This window comes from Euprymna scolopes, chromosome 17, assembly GCF_053919585.1.
Source record: "Euprymna scolopes isolate OS-2025 chromosome 17, ASM5391958v1, whole genome shotgun sequence".
NCBI classification, from domain to species: domain Eukaryota; kingdom Metazoa; phylum Mollusca; class Cephalopoda; order Sepiida; family Sepiolidae; genus Euprymna; species Euprymna scolopes.
Window position 1 is genome coordinate 55,720,249 of NC_136498.1, and position 12,897 is coordinate 55,733,145.

Consider the following 12,897-nt stretch of genomic DNA (forward strand, 5'->3'; position numbering starts at 1 on the left):
CTCTTGGGTATAGAGAGTTTTTTTAATGCTCATTTTTATAAGAAAACGTGAAGAAGAAATAATTTCCTGAACAAAACGGTTCACGCAATATTTATGTACCATTATTAAAATAAAATGAACATATTAGGCTAATAAACACCATGTTTTCCATTTATTTGACGATTTCGGTTTCTAGCAAATGTCTAACGTTCTAGGCTTAAAATTAATCGAACTTAAAATGAAAATTAAACTTCAGAGAATATTGTTTAATTGTTGTCCATTAAATATGTATTCAATTTAAGATTAATCTGATTCGTTTGAATTTTTATGAAACATTGTGCCCAAAAGACCCGTAAAAAGAGTGTGCCCTAAACATCCGTAAACTAATCTAGAAATACCAAAATTCGTTAAGACCTTATTGATGCCTGATACCTGATATTAGGTTTCATGAACATCAAATATATCATGATTTTCACGAGAAATACGACCCCCATCGTTGCCATTAAACTGATAAAACTAAATAAACCCATATTACACACACTTACACACAGAAACTGTGTTCACAAAAGAAATAATAATCGACGTTACTCTAGGAGTGAATTTCGTGTATCTAAAAACATTTAAATATAGATCTTATTTTAGATAAAGATGTTTAGACAATCGTAAATTATTCTAATGAATATGAGGGCATCCCGATTCCTTATCACTAGAAAATGATTAGCTGGGTAATCTACAATACCAACTGCCAGATCCTGAGGGAGACGTAGGCAGAATCACCGAAAGCTTCAGGCATACAGATATTACCAGCTCGTACCACGTATTACCGTTTACACGAAAGACTTATAAGATCATTACTGGAAGCGTAGCTACAACCACTGATCTACTTCAAACAAATATATTCCCTTGCGATGCAGATATTGCTTATACATTGTTATATGTTTAAATCTGAAAATGGAGGACTTAATTGTCAACTTATTTTTGGTTATGCTTTCAAACACATGGGTTTAAGGAACATTTTGAATTATAAAAATATGATGTTAATTATTTGTTATTTAATTTGTAATTCAGTAAGCTCTGTTGTTGAGTAATTTTGTACTCTTCTTTTTCGATTATGATATCGAGACTGTTTTTAGTTTTATTTATTTTAGAGAAATACAGAAATAAAAAGACGAATTTTCTGTCTCTTATCATAATAAAGTTCGCATATGGAAATTAGCTGTAAAGAACGGAGAGACAACAGTATACCATAAATGACAGAGAATCGTCTCTTGTTAAATAAAAACAAAAAAGACATCATTCTTTCTTTCTTTCTCAGCAGACGAAATTTCCATTATGAAAATTATCTGTAAAAGTATGTAAAAGAATGTATGAAAAATTTATAAAAAAGATGTATCCTTTTACTGTCACGTCCTTCCCTCTCGCTCACATCTGTCTCTCTTGTTTATTCTGTCTGACGAAGTCTCCCTTATGAAATGCAACTGTAAACGTGAAACCTTTTTCCACGACGAAGTAAAACTCAATAATTAAATAAAAAGAAGGGATAAATGTAGAGGACAAACCCTTTTCTCTATATCTCTTACTCATTCTCTCGCTTTGTATTTCTCTCTCTCTCTCTCTTTCTCTCTCGCTCTACATCGCTCTCTTTCGCTCAATTTCTCTCTAAATGTAATATCACAAACCAATACTGAATTAAAAAAAAAGCAATGCTTACATAGCTGGACAATATTTATTTGTTTACTTCTAAGTAACAAGTAATGTGGGATCAAATAACTTGATGACAGTTCTTCTATACATGTACTAGTTTGTCGAGTAGGAAAGGATAATTCGGGTGCCGAGTTAAATAACTTTACATATATATAGTTCCCTGTACGATTCTCGATAGAGAGAGAGAGTACCTTTTAAAAATCGTCAGAAAATCAAAAAAATGAGTGTTCCTTCTTCCCAACTTGACATTTTCGATAACATTATGAAAAAAAAACATTTATGTAAGTTATTTTCTGATTGCAAGATTGATTTACAATCCTACAGAGAAATTGAAATGCTGGGGAATTAGTTGATCAGCGCAGTGTAGAGTTCTTACCGTATTTTAATATATACGCATGTATATATACAGTGATGATCATATTTATTGGCATGGTAAAATAAAAGTTAAATGTTGTCTAATAAATTCTAAAAAAGGGATTAAATTAAAGAAAATAACAAAGTATATTATGTATTTTTAACTGTCCTTTCCGATGCAGCAATCGGATTTTAGAAAAAATAAATAACAAAGGAACAACAAACATAATTGCAAAAAACCCTTGTTCAAAATTATTGGCACGATTTATTTAATAATCAATTGTATAGCCTTTGGCCTTGATTACCTTCCTCAGTCGCTTTTCATAGTTTACAACCAAGTTGTTGCACTCTTCAGTAGTAATTTTAGCCCACTCTTCCTGACAATAATCCTCCAATTGAATAAGATTCTTAGGTTTCCTTTGCATTACCCTCAATTTTAATGTTCTCCATAAATTTTCAATTGGATTAAGGTCTGGGCTTTGTGATGGCCACTCCAAAACATTAATATGATTGTCCTCAAGCCATTCCTTAGTCAGTTTAGCCGAATGCTTTGGGTAATTATCTTGCATGAACCACCAACGACGACCAAGTGAGAGCTCTTTAGCAGAGTCTTTCAGGTTTTCATCCAATATTTTAACATAATCTTCCTTTTTTATGCTACCTGTGACCTTAACAAGTCGCTCTGGTCCAGAGGTAGCAAAGGATCCCCAAAACATCAAACTGCCTCCACCGTGCTTCACTGTGGGTATGGTGTTCTTAGGCAGGAAAGCTTCGCCAGATTTTCTGTAAATATAAGACACTTTATTATGGCCAAATAACTCTATTTTCGTTTCGTCAGTCCATAGAACACGTTTCCAGAATGCAACATCTTTATCAATATGACGTTTTGCAAAGGCTAGCCTTGCTTTCAGGTGCATAGGCTTCATTAAGGGAGTCTTTCTCGGACGACATGCTTTTCAACCAGCTCTCTTCAAAATTCTACCAACTGTATGTCGAGATACATTTTCTCCAGAGGTGCTCTGTTCATCAACAATCTCCCCAACAGAGATCCTTGGGTATTGTTTTACTTGTCGAACAATTTTCCGTTCATCTCTTGGGGAAAGAATCCTTTTTCTCCCTCTACCCTCTAAACTCATAACGTGGCCTTGCGATTTGAACTTGTTTATTATGGCTCTAACAGTGGATTTGGGAAGGTTTAGCTTCTTTGAAATCTTATCATAGCCCTCCCCATTGGTATGGCATGCTACAACAAGCTTCCTGACGTCTTCGCTGTGTTCCTTAGTTTTAACCATGGCGATTGAAAATTATAATTTAGTCACTTATAATAGTTTAAATAAATTGCTATCTAAAAATTATCTGAAAAAAAATATTCACTGAATTAGCGTTAAACAAGCATAATATGGCTATAAAAAAGTTCAGAAAGCACGTAAACCGGAAATTGATTGATATTATACTGATACTAAAAGAAAAACAAAGCCGTGCCAATAATTTTGAACAAGGGTTTTTTGCAATTATGTTTGTTGTTCCTTTGTTATTTATTTTTTCTAAAACCCGGTTGCTGCATCGGAAAGGCCAGTTAAAAATACATAATATACTTTGTTATTTTCTTTAATTTAATCCCTTTTTTAGAATTTATTAGACAAAATTTAACTTTTATTTTACCGTGCCAATAAATATGATCATCACTCTCTCTCTCTCTCTCTCTCTCTCTATATATATATATATATATATATATATATATATATATTCTAAAGTGTCTAATATATATAACTATATATATATATATATATATATATATATTCTAAAGTGTAGATGTATATGTAAATATATACATATATGAGTGTATATATATATATATATATATATATATATATATATATATATATATAGTCTTGGTCCAAATCCTAAGACCACTTACGAAAGTAAGCGTTTACGCATAATATCGAATTTTTAATCAAACAAGTGATTAAAACGATTGCCAAAAGGGAAAATCTGATAGAAAAAAATTCGAAACCTTTATCCTGATCTAATAATTATTTTTTAAAAAACACACATTTTCACCTGGTCAACCACTTTAATAAAATCGGCGTAATAGGGGTGGACTCACCTATAGATCCATTGCCAACGAAGTGAATCATAGCAAAACGGTCATCACAATTTTTTAAGAAATCCTGATCAATATGGGGGCAAAAAGAGTTCAGGTCGACCAAAAGAAATAACCCCACCATTGGATCGCCGTATCAGAAGAAGTTTTAAAAAATCTCCAATATGAGCTCAAGTCGATTGAAAAGCCAAACAGCAGCAGAATGTAGTCCTAAAACCATGAGAGGGCATCTGAAAATGAAGGGGTTCAACCATTTAAAGCGACTGCAGAAACCATGTCTTATTGAAAGCACAAAAATAACCGACTCAAATATGCCGCCAAATACCAGACTTGGGATGAAGAGAAATGGGAAAATGTAATTTTCTCCGATGAGAAAAATGTAAATCTAGATGGACCAGATGGATTTTAACACTACTGGCATGATAAAAATTTGGCCTAAGAGACTTTTTAAACTCGGCATAGTGAAGGCGGGTCTTTAATGATCTGAGGTGATTTCTCGTCAGCTACAGTTGCAAGTAGTGAAAGGCCAGCAAACATCATTGAAATACATTTCAATGCTTGAAAATGCTTCTATTAGGACTGAAGGTCCATGTCCGTGTGGATGCAATTGGATTTTCCAGCAAGACAACTCTGCGATACACACTTCTCGACAAGCACGAGAATACTTTTCTTCAAATAATATAGAATTGTTAGATCATCCAGCATGTTCTCTGGACCTCAATCGCATTGAAAATCTTTGGGGATGGATGGAAGAGAAGTGTTCAACGATGGAACACAGTATGATTCGATAAAGGAATTTTCTGATTCAGTTTACAGTACATGGGATAAAATTCCTTCGCAACTGATAAAAAAACTTAGTCGCAAGCATGCCGAAGAGCATTTTTGAAGTAATTCGTAATAATGGAGGCTATACTAAATACTGAGACTCTTTTTAGTAATATATACTTGCCTTTTTTTAGATAAATTATTAGTGGTCTTATCATTTTTACCAGGTTAAAATGATTGTTTTTTTAAAAATAATTATTAGATCAGGTTTAAGGTTTCGAATAAAGCAGATTTCATTTTTCATCAGATGGAACACAGTATGATTCGATAACAATTTGACAATGGTTTCAACGAATGTTTGATTAAAAATTCGATAATATGCGTAAACGCCTAATTTCTTAAGTGGTCTTAGGATTTTAAATAGGACTGTATATGCATTCTAAAGCGTAGACTATAATTTCCATATTTTTATGTTTATTTTAATTTCACTATTTTCATTTTAATGCATCTTTTATTATTTACATATTGTTCGTAAATACCTTTTTACATTTCTCCCCTATCTTTTACTAAACTATTCGCCCTTTATTTACCTATCGTGTTTTTCTAGGCGAATTTATTATGCAAAGTTTTTATATGCATATAACCTTATAATATATATAGGCACTTCTCTTCTTCTAATTAAGCTTCGAAATAACATGGTCCTCATAGTTTTTCTTATAATCTATATTTTTTTCCTATTACATTGGTATTCATCTTACCCTTATTTATCTTTGGATCTTTATTATATAGAGTAAAATATTTTCCAGGTAAAATCACAAGAGATACTTACTAAGTTCAAGATTCCATTCATTTTAGCTTTAGTTTTTTATTTTACGTTAAAACTTAGGTGAAGGGGTGTAGCCGTTTCTCTTTCATAATTACTGTGTGTATTTTTGATATTTCCACCAGATTCTTCTCAGAAAGATATGGTTTACCATTAGGAAATTCTATATATCTCTAAACTGGCACATGCAAGATTTCGTGGTCTAATAGTTATGTCGTTAGACTTCCTTATAGGTTTCCCAATTTTGGATAGGGTAACATTTAGCTACACACATGAGCACTAAATTTACGAAACACGTATTGGTAGATAATTGTATATATATATATATATATATATATATATATATATATATATATATATAATATAGACACCCCTTATTAAATGGTTTCGTCAAAATAAGTAAAGAGAACAATAGTTTTGTCTTACGTGTCTACATCGCGAAAATAACCAAAAATATAAATGAATGTATTGAAATGCAATATAGTTCTTATTTTCTATTAGCGAGAATCCGTGGCCAATATTGCTAAACTTCTGTCTGTCAATTCCCGATGAATTAAGTCACACTGACAGGTCGCAAAACAGAGAGAAACGTAACCACGGATTATTAAATTTTAAAAATATTGACACTGCCACTGTTGCCAGGGGAGAAAATTTACACCTTAGTATGATGTAATTCTTCCGCGTCATATATTTTTTAATGTATTTAACAGTCAATATTTAAAGCATTGTGTGTATATTTCGCTATATAAACGTTGTCTGTCTGTGTGTATGCACTCGATACAGGTGGGCCTATTTTGAAAAACATTCACACTGGTATACTTGATGTGTTTAGAGTGTTCCTAAATAGGTTTTGTATTGGAATGCGTCTAATATGTATCGAAAATTAATAATAAAATATATTACTCTATTTAATTTTAGAAAAAGAAACATTGTCATTAGTCGTGAACATAAATCTACTATTTAATCTAAAAAACATTTCATGAGGATACAGAGGGCTCTGGTTTTTATCGAGGCCAGTTTTTTTAATGAAAAGAAAAATAACAAGAAAAAATAGTTTTACTTTATAATCGGTATTAAGCTGAGATTTATCTCAGCTATGAGTAAAACTTTATAATCCCTCTCATTTGTTTCTACAAGGATGACTTATTTAACTACATAATTCAACATTATATATTGATGTGAACGCCTTCATATGTATATTGACACTTTTGTGTTATTAATTCATTACAATTCTTAAGAGAGATGCGGCTAAACTTCAACCATCTTTCATTAACTGAAATGCTAAAAATCGCCATAAATTATCGACCCGAAATTGAGGAGCCACTGCTCAAAACAACGGCGTATGTTATAAGGCTGATGGGAAGCCATCAGACATCACATCAGAGAGACCCCCCATGGGGACATACCTTTGAGTTCCCGCTGAAGAGTGCACGAATTAGACCAATTGAAGCACGTGTTCATACTCGAAAATTTTATAGCAAGCCCCACTCGCAACATTCGTTTACTTGTGCACCTGTCATTGCTCAAAGGAAGCATGCGTGCCGCAGATTTAACCGACATAAGTCCAGTTGAAACAGACAGAAGTTTATAGAAGCTAAAAGTAACTGTAAGAGAGAAAAAGCGACAGAAAAGACATAATACACTGAAACCACCAGAAACCGCATCGAAACACAGAAATTAGGAATCCGCGATTTTTGGAAAATCTACAAAAGTGTAGTAAATGATGGGCATTCAACGATTTCCCAACAACTAAACAATCATGAGGTTATTTGCACGGCAGCTGAGAAGGCTAATATCTTTGCCAGTCGGTTTGCCTCAAACTCCGCATTGGAAACGGCAAACCACTTCCTCCTTGACTTTCCTTTGCACTGAGACGCCACATTAGATGATCGGAAAATCAGCCATTTCAAAGGGCATGGTACCATAAAAAATCTAGACACCACAAAAGCATGTGGATCCGATCTCAGCTATGCTATTAAAAAATGCTCCGCTAAGGTTGCTCCAGTTCTCTCCCAACTTTATAACAAATGCTTAAACGAACCTTGCATTCCTTACTGCTAGAAAACTGCTTTTGTGATACAAGTTTTCAAGAATGCTGGTGAAAGAACTGGTCCATTGGATTATTGCCCAATTATCCTCCTCCCGCTTTTCATCAAAATATTTGAGTCCATAATTAATTAAGCTCTAGTTCATAACCTTACAGCTGCTAAACTTCTGACTGAAATCAATATGGATTAAGGCAAGCCCGTTCCATAGCAGATGTCCTAACTGTAATCTCTGAACGTATATACCATTCACTGGACAAAACAGTGAGGGTAGAGCGGTAGCCCTCGATATATCTAAGGCTTTTGATAGAGTTATGCACGATGATCTTCTAAAGAAAATCAGATCATATAGTATTACTGGAAGAATACATAATGTAAGTCAATCCTTCTTACGAAATCGAAAAATCTAGCTTGTCCTCGACAATCGTACATGTAAACAGTATGATGTAAATACGGGGTTACCCCAGTAGTCTACCCCTGAACCTTTATAATTGCTGATATTCATAAATGACTTTCCTGATAAGAATATTCCTGAGATGTGTCTATTTGCTGATGAAACAACTCTTTATAACAGGCACGAAAAGAAAACAAATAAACACGTATCAAAGGAAATGTCGAAAACACTAGATGAAGACCTCGAATATGTAGATGAATGGAGACATAAATGGATGGTCACATTCAATGCTTCCAAGACTAGGCGTGTTCCTTCAATAATTACAAGGAATCTTCTCTACCACAAATAGTAATGGCCAAAAACACATTACCTGAAAAAACTTCCTTTGAACTCCTCGGTCTTACGTTCACAGGGAACATGAATTGAAATATATACATTGAGGGTACTGTGAAGACTGCTGCGAAGAAGGTGGGCTCTCTCTACCGAGCTGGAAAGTATCCTATACCTCTTTAAGGCCACTATTCGCCAATGTATGGAGTGCCGTTGTCATAGTTTTGCTGGTGCATCTGCTGCTTTTCTATCACTCCTGTACAGGGTTCAAAAGAGAGGCGCCAACCTGATAGGTCCTGAACTGTAATCTAGGCTTCATCCTCTATCCACTTGAAGAAATCTTGCATCCCTATGCCTTTTTACAATTATTTTAATGGTGAATGCTCAGACGAACTAGAAGTAAGTGTACCCCCTCAAAGTTGATACCCGCGAAAAACCCGACAAGCAGCTAAATCCCACCTCTACTCAATAGAGATCACTAGGTGTAAGAAAGTCTTCTATACCAATAGTTTCTTCCTCAGAGCTGCTAGACTTTGGAACTCCCTTCCGGATTCTGCTTTCCTAACTGTGCTGAAATGCAGAAGCTGAAATATAATGTGAACAGTCATCTTGCTACTCATCTCCCTCCATAATACCCCTGCAACTTATGTCTTCGATAGTAGGCCCTAGTTCAAAGTGGACGTGTTTGGGGTCAAAATTGAATTTCGTTTTAATTTAAAATGGATGATTGAATTCTTATTATGCACAACTTATACTTTTTAAATACAACATATGAAATATTATACACCCCCAGTTTAAAGATATATTATCTTAATCGAACAATGTTGGCAATTAATCTTGTGATAAAACAAACGATGTAGTATTTCAGTTAACAGATGCCGTTCTCTCCAAGAATAACATTATATTAATTTCTTATTAACCTTACGTGTTAAACACATTTTGTTACTGATTTTCTTTTGATTAAGCAAGCTAATATATAAGCTCTCATAAATAAATGTACACAAAGCACACACTTTACTGGCATTACTATTACGCATTAACCTAAATAAATAATCAATGTTTATAATGTGTTTGTTTTTATTACCTCCTATGATGGAGAAAACTTATTTATTAAAAATAATTTAATACCGTGCATATTAATAACGTTTATAAATAAGATATAACATTCGATGTAATGCTATTTCATTTTTTTGTGATTTAGACTATTTTATTTGGACTTAGGACTATCATTAAATATCTATAGTGTAGATTAGACATATTATTATATTAGATTTAGAATTTAAGGCTTACGATAATAAAATGTAAATTTATATTAATATAAAGTACTTATATTTAATTTTTGATTCTCACAAAATATTTAAATAAATATTACTAATATTACAAATAAAACTAAGCGAATATTGTCTAGGATATATGTGCCCGTTAATATGGAAATCACCACCAGAATTGACTAGGTCTGTTTTATTTACGTATTTCGTCTAGCTGTTTGAATTTTAAAAAAAAGTAAATAACACGACTGTTTACAGATCATAGCAGCGGTTGATTAAACCACTATCCCATTGCTTTCAGTAACCCAAGCACACTTGTCCACATGCACACAACTGAATTATAAATTAAAAAAAAGGTTTGCAAATATCGTTTTTCTTTTTCTGTTTATTGAAAAATTGACTTTGATTAAGACCTAAGACCTCTGTAATCTGATGAAGTATTTAGACTGAAACAGTTGATTTATTGTCACGACGAATTGTAATTTTGTTTACCTTATCGTATAAGATATTATCCTGTTGTTTTGCATTGAACTCAATCAAGAACTTCGTAAAATTCAATTAATTTAGTCTGGTATTTAATCAGGGATTTTAAATCTGGAATGAATATATATATATATATATATATATATATATATAGAGAGAGAGAGAGAGAGAGAGAGAGGGAGAGAGAGATACATGATATTTAACTTAGATGGAAAATGTTATTGTAAAAAGAAAACGTGTGGAAATAAGTTCATGGAAGATACTTGACTGGGCATTTTTAAAGTGCTGTGATTATTTCTGCAGACGAATTTTTTCACTCTATTTCTTTCGATTATACCCACTGCTATGTCCTTTTCCTTTCTCATTTAATCCATCTTTGGAGAAGCAAGCGCACTTAACAGCATCTCAAAGACCAATGTCTTCCTTCCGGCACAGACAATACAGTTTAATATCTCTTTCACGCAATTTCCGGCCAAGAAATGTTTTCTTTATTATATAATATATCAAATAGGCTACTTTATCAGTCTTCGTGTGATTTGCTCTTTATAAAAGCCTAAACCGAACTAATACAGTCTTAGCTAAATCAAGTTTTAATCTGATGGGACAATTTGTGAATTTTTTGAAATCAAGAACTGGACGTTATTTATCTTATAAGATTACTGAAATTTGTTGGCTGGTGCGATATGGAATTGTACCGCGTATAGATACATGCATTAGCATTGCGAATATATTAATGATTTGAAACCTCAAATATTCCAACCAAATATCCTAATCTGGAATAAGATTATTTTTGTAAATACTGAAACAACCGCAAACCAACATACAATATGAAATAAATATTCAAAAACCCATAAAAGTAATTTTTTATATCCTTATTAAATACAGTGAGCATCGAAGATTACATATGAAACATTGTTAGATAGAAAAATATACATTTTACTAAATGATACACGTAAACCTTTGCATTATTCTGTATTCGAATAAAATAGATTATAGACATTTACTCCAATATAGTTATGCATACACGCACAGGCTTTTCAACATCGGCATGGTGATGATTTGGTCGAAGTATATAATATTATCCCTGTTCTGTTACTTTTCGGAAAAAGCCAAATAAAACCTTTAAAAACCTAACCTAAATTTAAAATGCCAAATTCAAAAAGTACATCTTTATGAAAGCTAATCTGGCAACGCGAGAAAAGAATATGAGAGCGATTATCCATTCACGTAACTTCGTTTCGAATTTCATTATAATATTATATGATCATTGGTGCAATGGCGTGATAATGAAATTCGTAGAAATTTCGACATGCATCTCATTGATAAAATAAGCGAAACGTCACATAAAAAAGAGCACATTCAACAGAAACAAGAAAAAAAAGAAGTATCTTGTTTATCGCAGGGGGCTGTATTGAAAAAGTTAATCAAACCTTGTCTCTTACAATGTAAATTTATTATTTCTATTAAGCTATATAGCAAAGTATTACGCTTGGATTACTCATTAGTTGTTAATAATTTATCTCATTTTGGTCAATTCTATATTAAACACTAATTATTTTATAAGCAGCTCATATATTTCTGTCCGAAAGACAAATTATTTACGCTATCCAGGAAAATATTTGCTTTATCAAAACATATTTGTTGATTAAACATATTTAGCATTTGTAGAATTTCCACAGATCCTGCTAGTAGTTACTAACAGTTAAGTTCTCGTCAGATCAAAAGATAATGTCCGTCATTACCTATTGAGGCTTCAATAATGAACACATACAAAAATACAATTTTTCCTCATGAGATGTTAGTTATTAGAACGGGGCATTGTTATGCCTGTGTAGTAAAGTATGTACGCCTGTATTAATAAATGTTTAAATAGCTCTGGTGTTATCGAGCATTATATGTCTGTTCGGGGTTCGAATCGTTCGACTGGTAGTAATCGTGACACCCTGCACTGAAGACTCCCGAAAGGATGAAACACTAGTGTCTGTAGGTATTTAATTATTATAGTAAAAAATAATTATGACAGCCCCTTTAAGAAATTCGTTTCTTATCGTTGAGCACTTTCAGTTGAATTAAAAGTAGGTCAATTTAGCTCTTATGCGTAGATCATCGTATAACGATTTGATCACTGTCTGCCTGACGTAATGAACATTTAAATTAACATGTTTAAAATTCAACGCTATTTAACACGGTTAATAGTAGCCGAATGGATACGGCCTCCGCTAATCGAGCCAGAGATGTCTCGTGTCGCGGGGTTCGAATCGTTCGACTGGTAGTAATCGTGACACCCTGCACTGAAGAATCCCGAAAGGATGAAACACTAGTGTCTGTAGGTATTTAATTATTATAGTATAAAATAATTATAAATATATATATAGTATAATATATATATATATATATATGTATATGATATAATATATATACTATGTATATTACTAGCAAAAAGACCCGTCGTTGACTGGGTTCAAAAACAGCCTACAGAAAATCGACTGTGATTTATGAAAGTATGATAGGTTATGAAAAATAAAGGGTTGTAAAGAGATAGCTTCGAATTTGAGGGCTATCAAAACCAAAGCAAACTATGATGAAAGTAAAAATAAAATAGATAAAACCAATAATTTATTATACCAGACCTGTTCACACTGAAACTA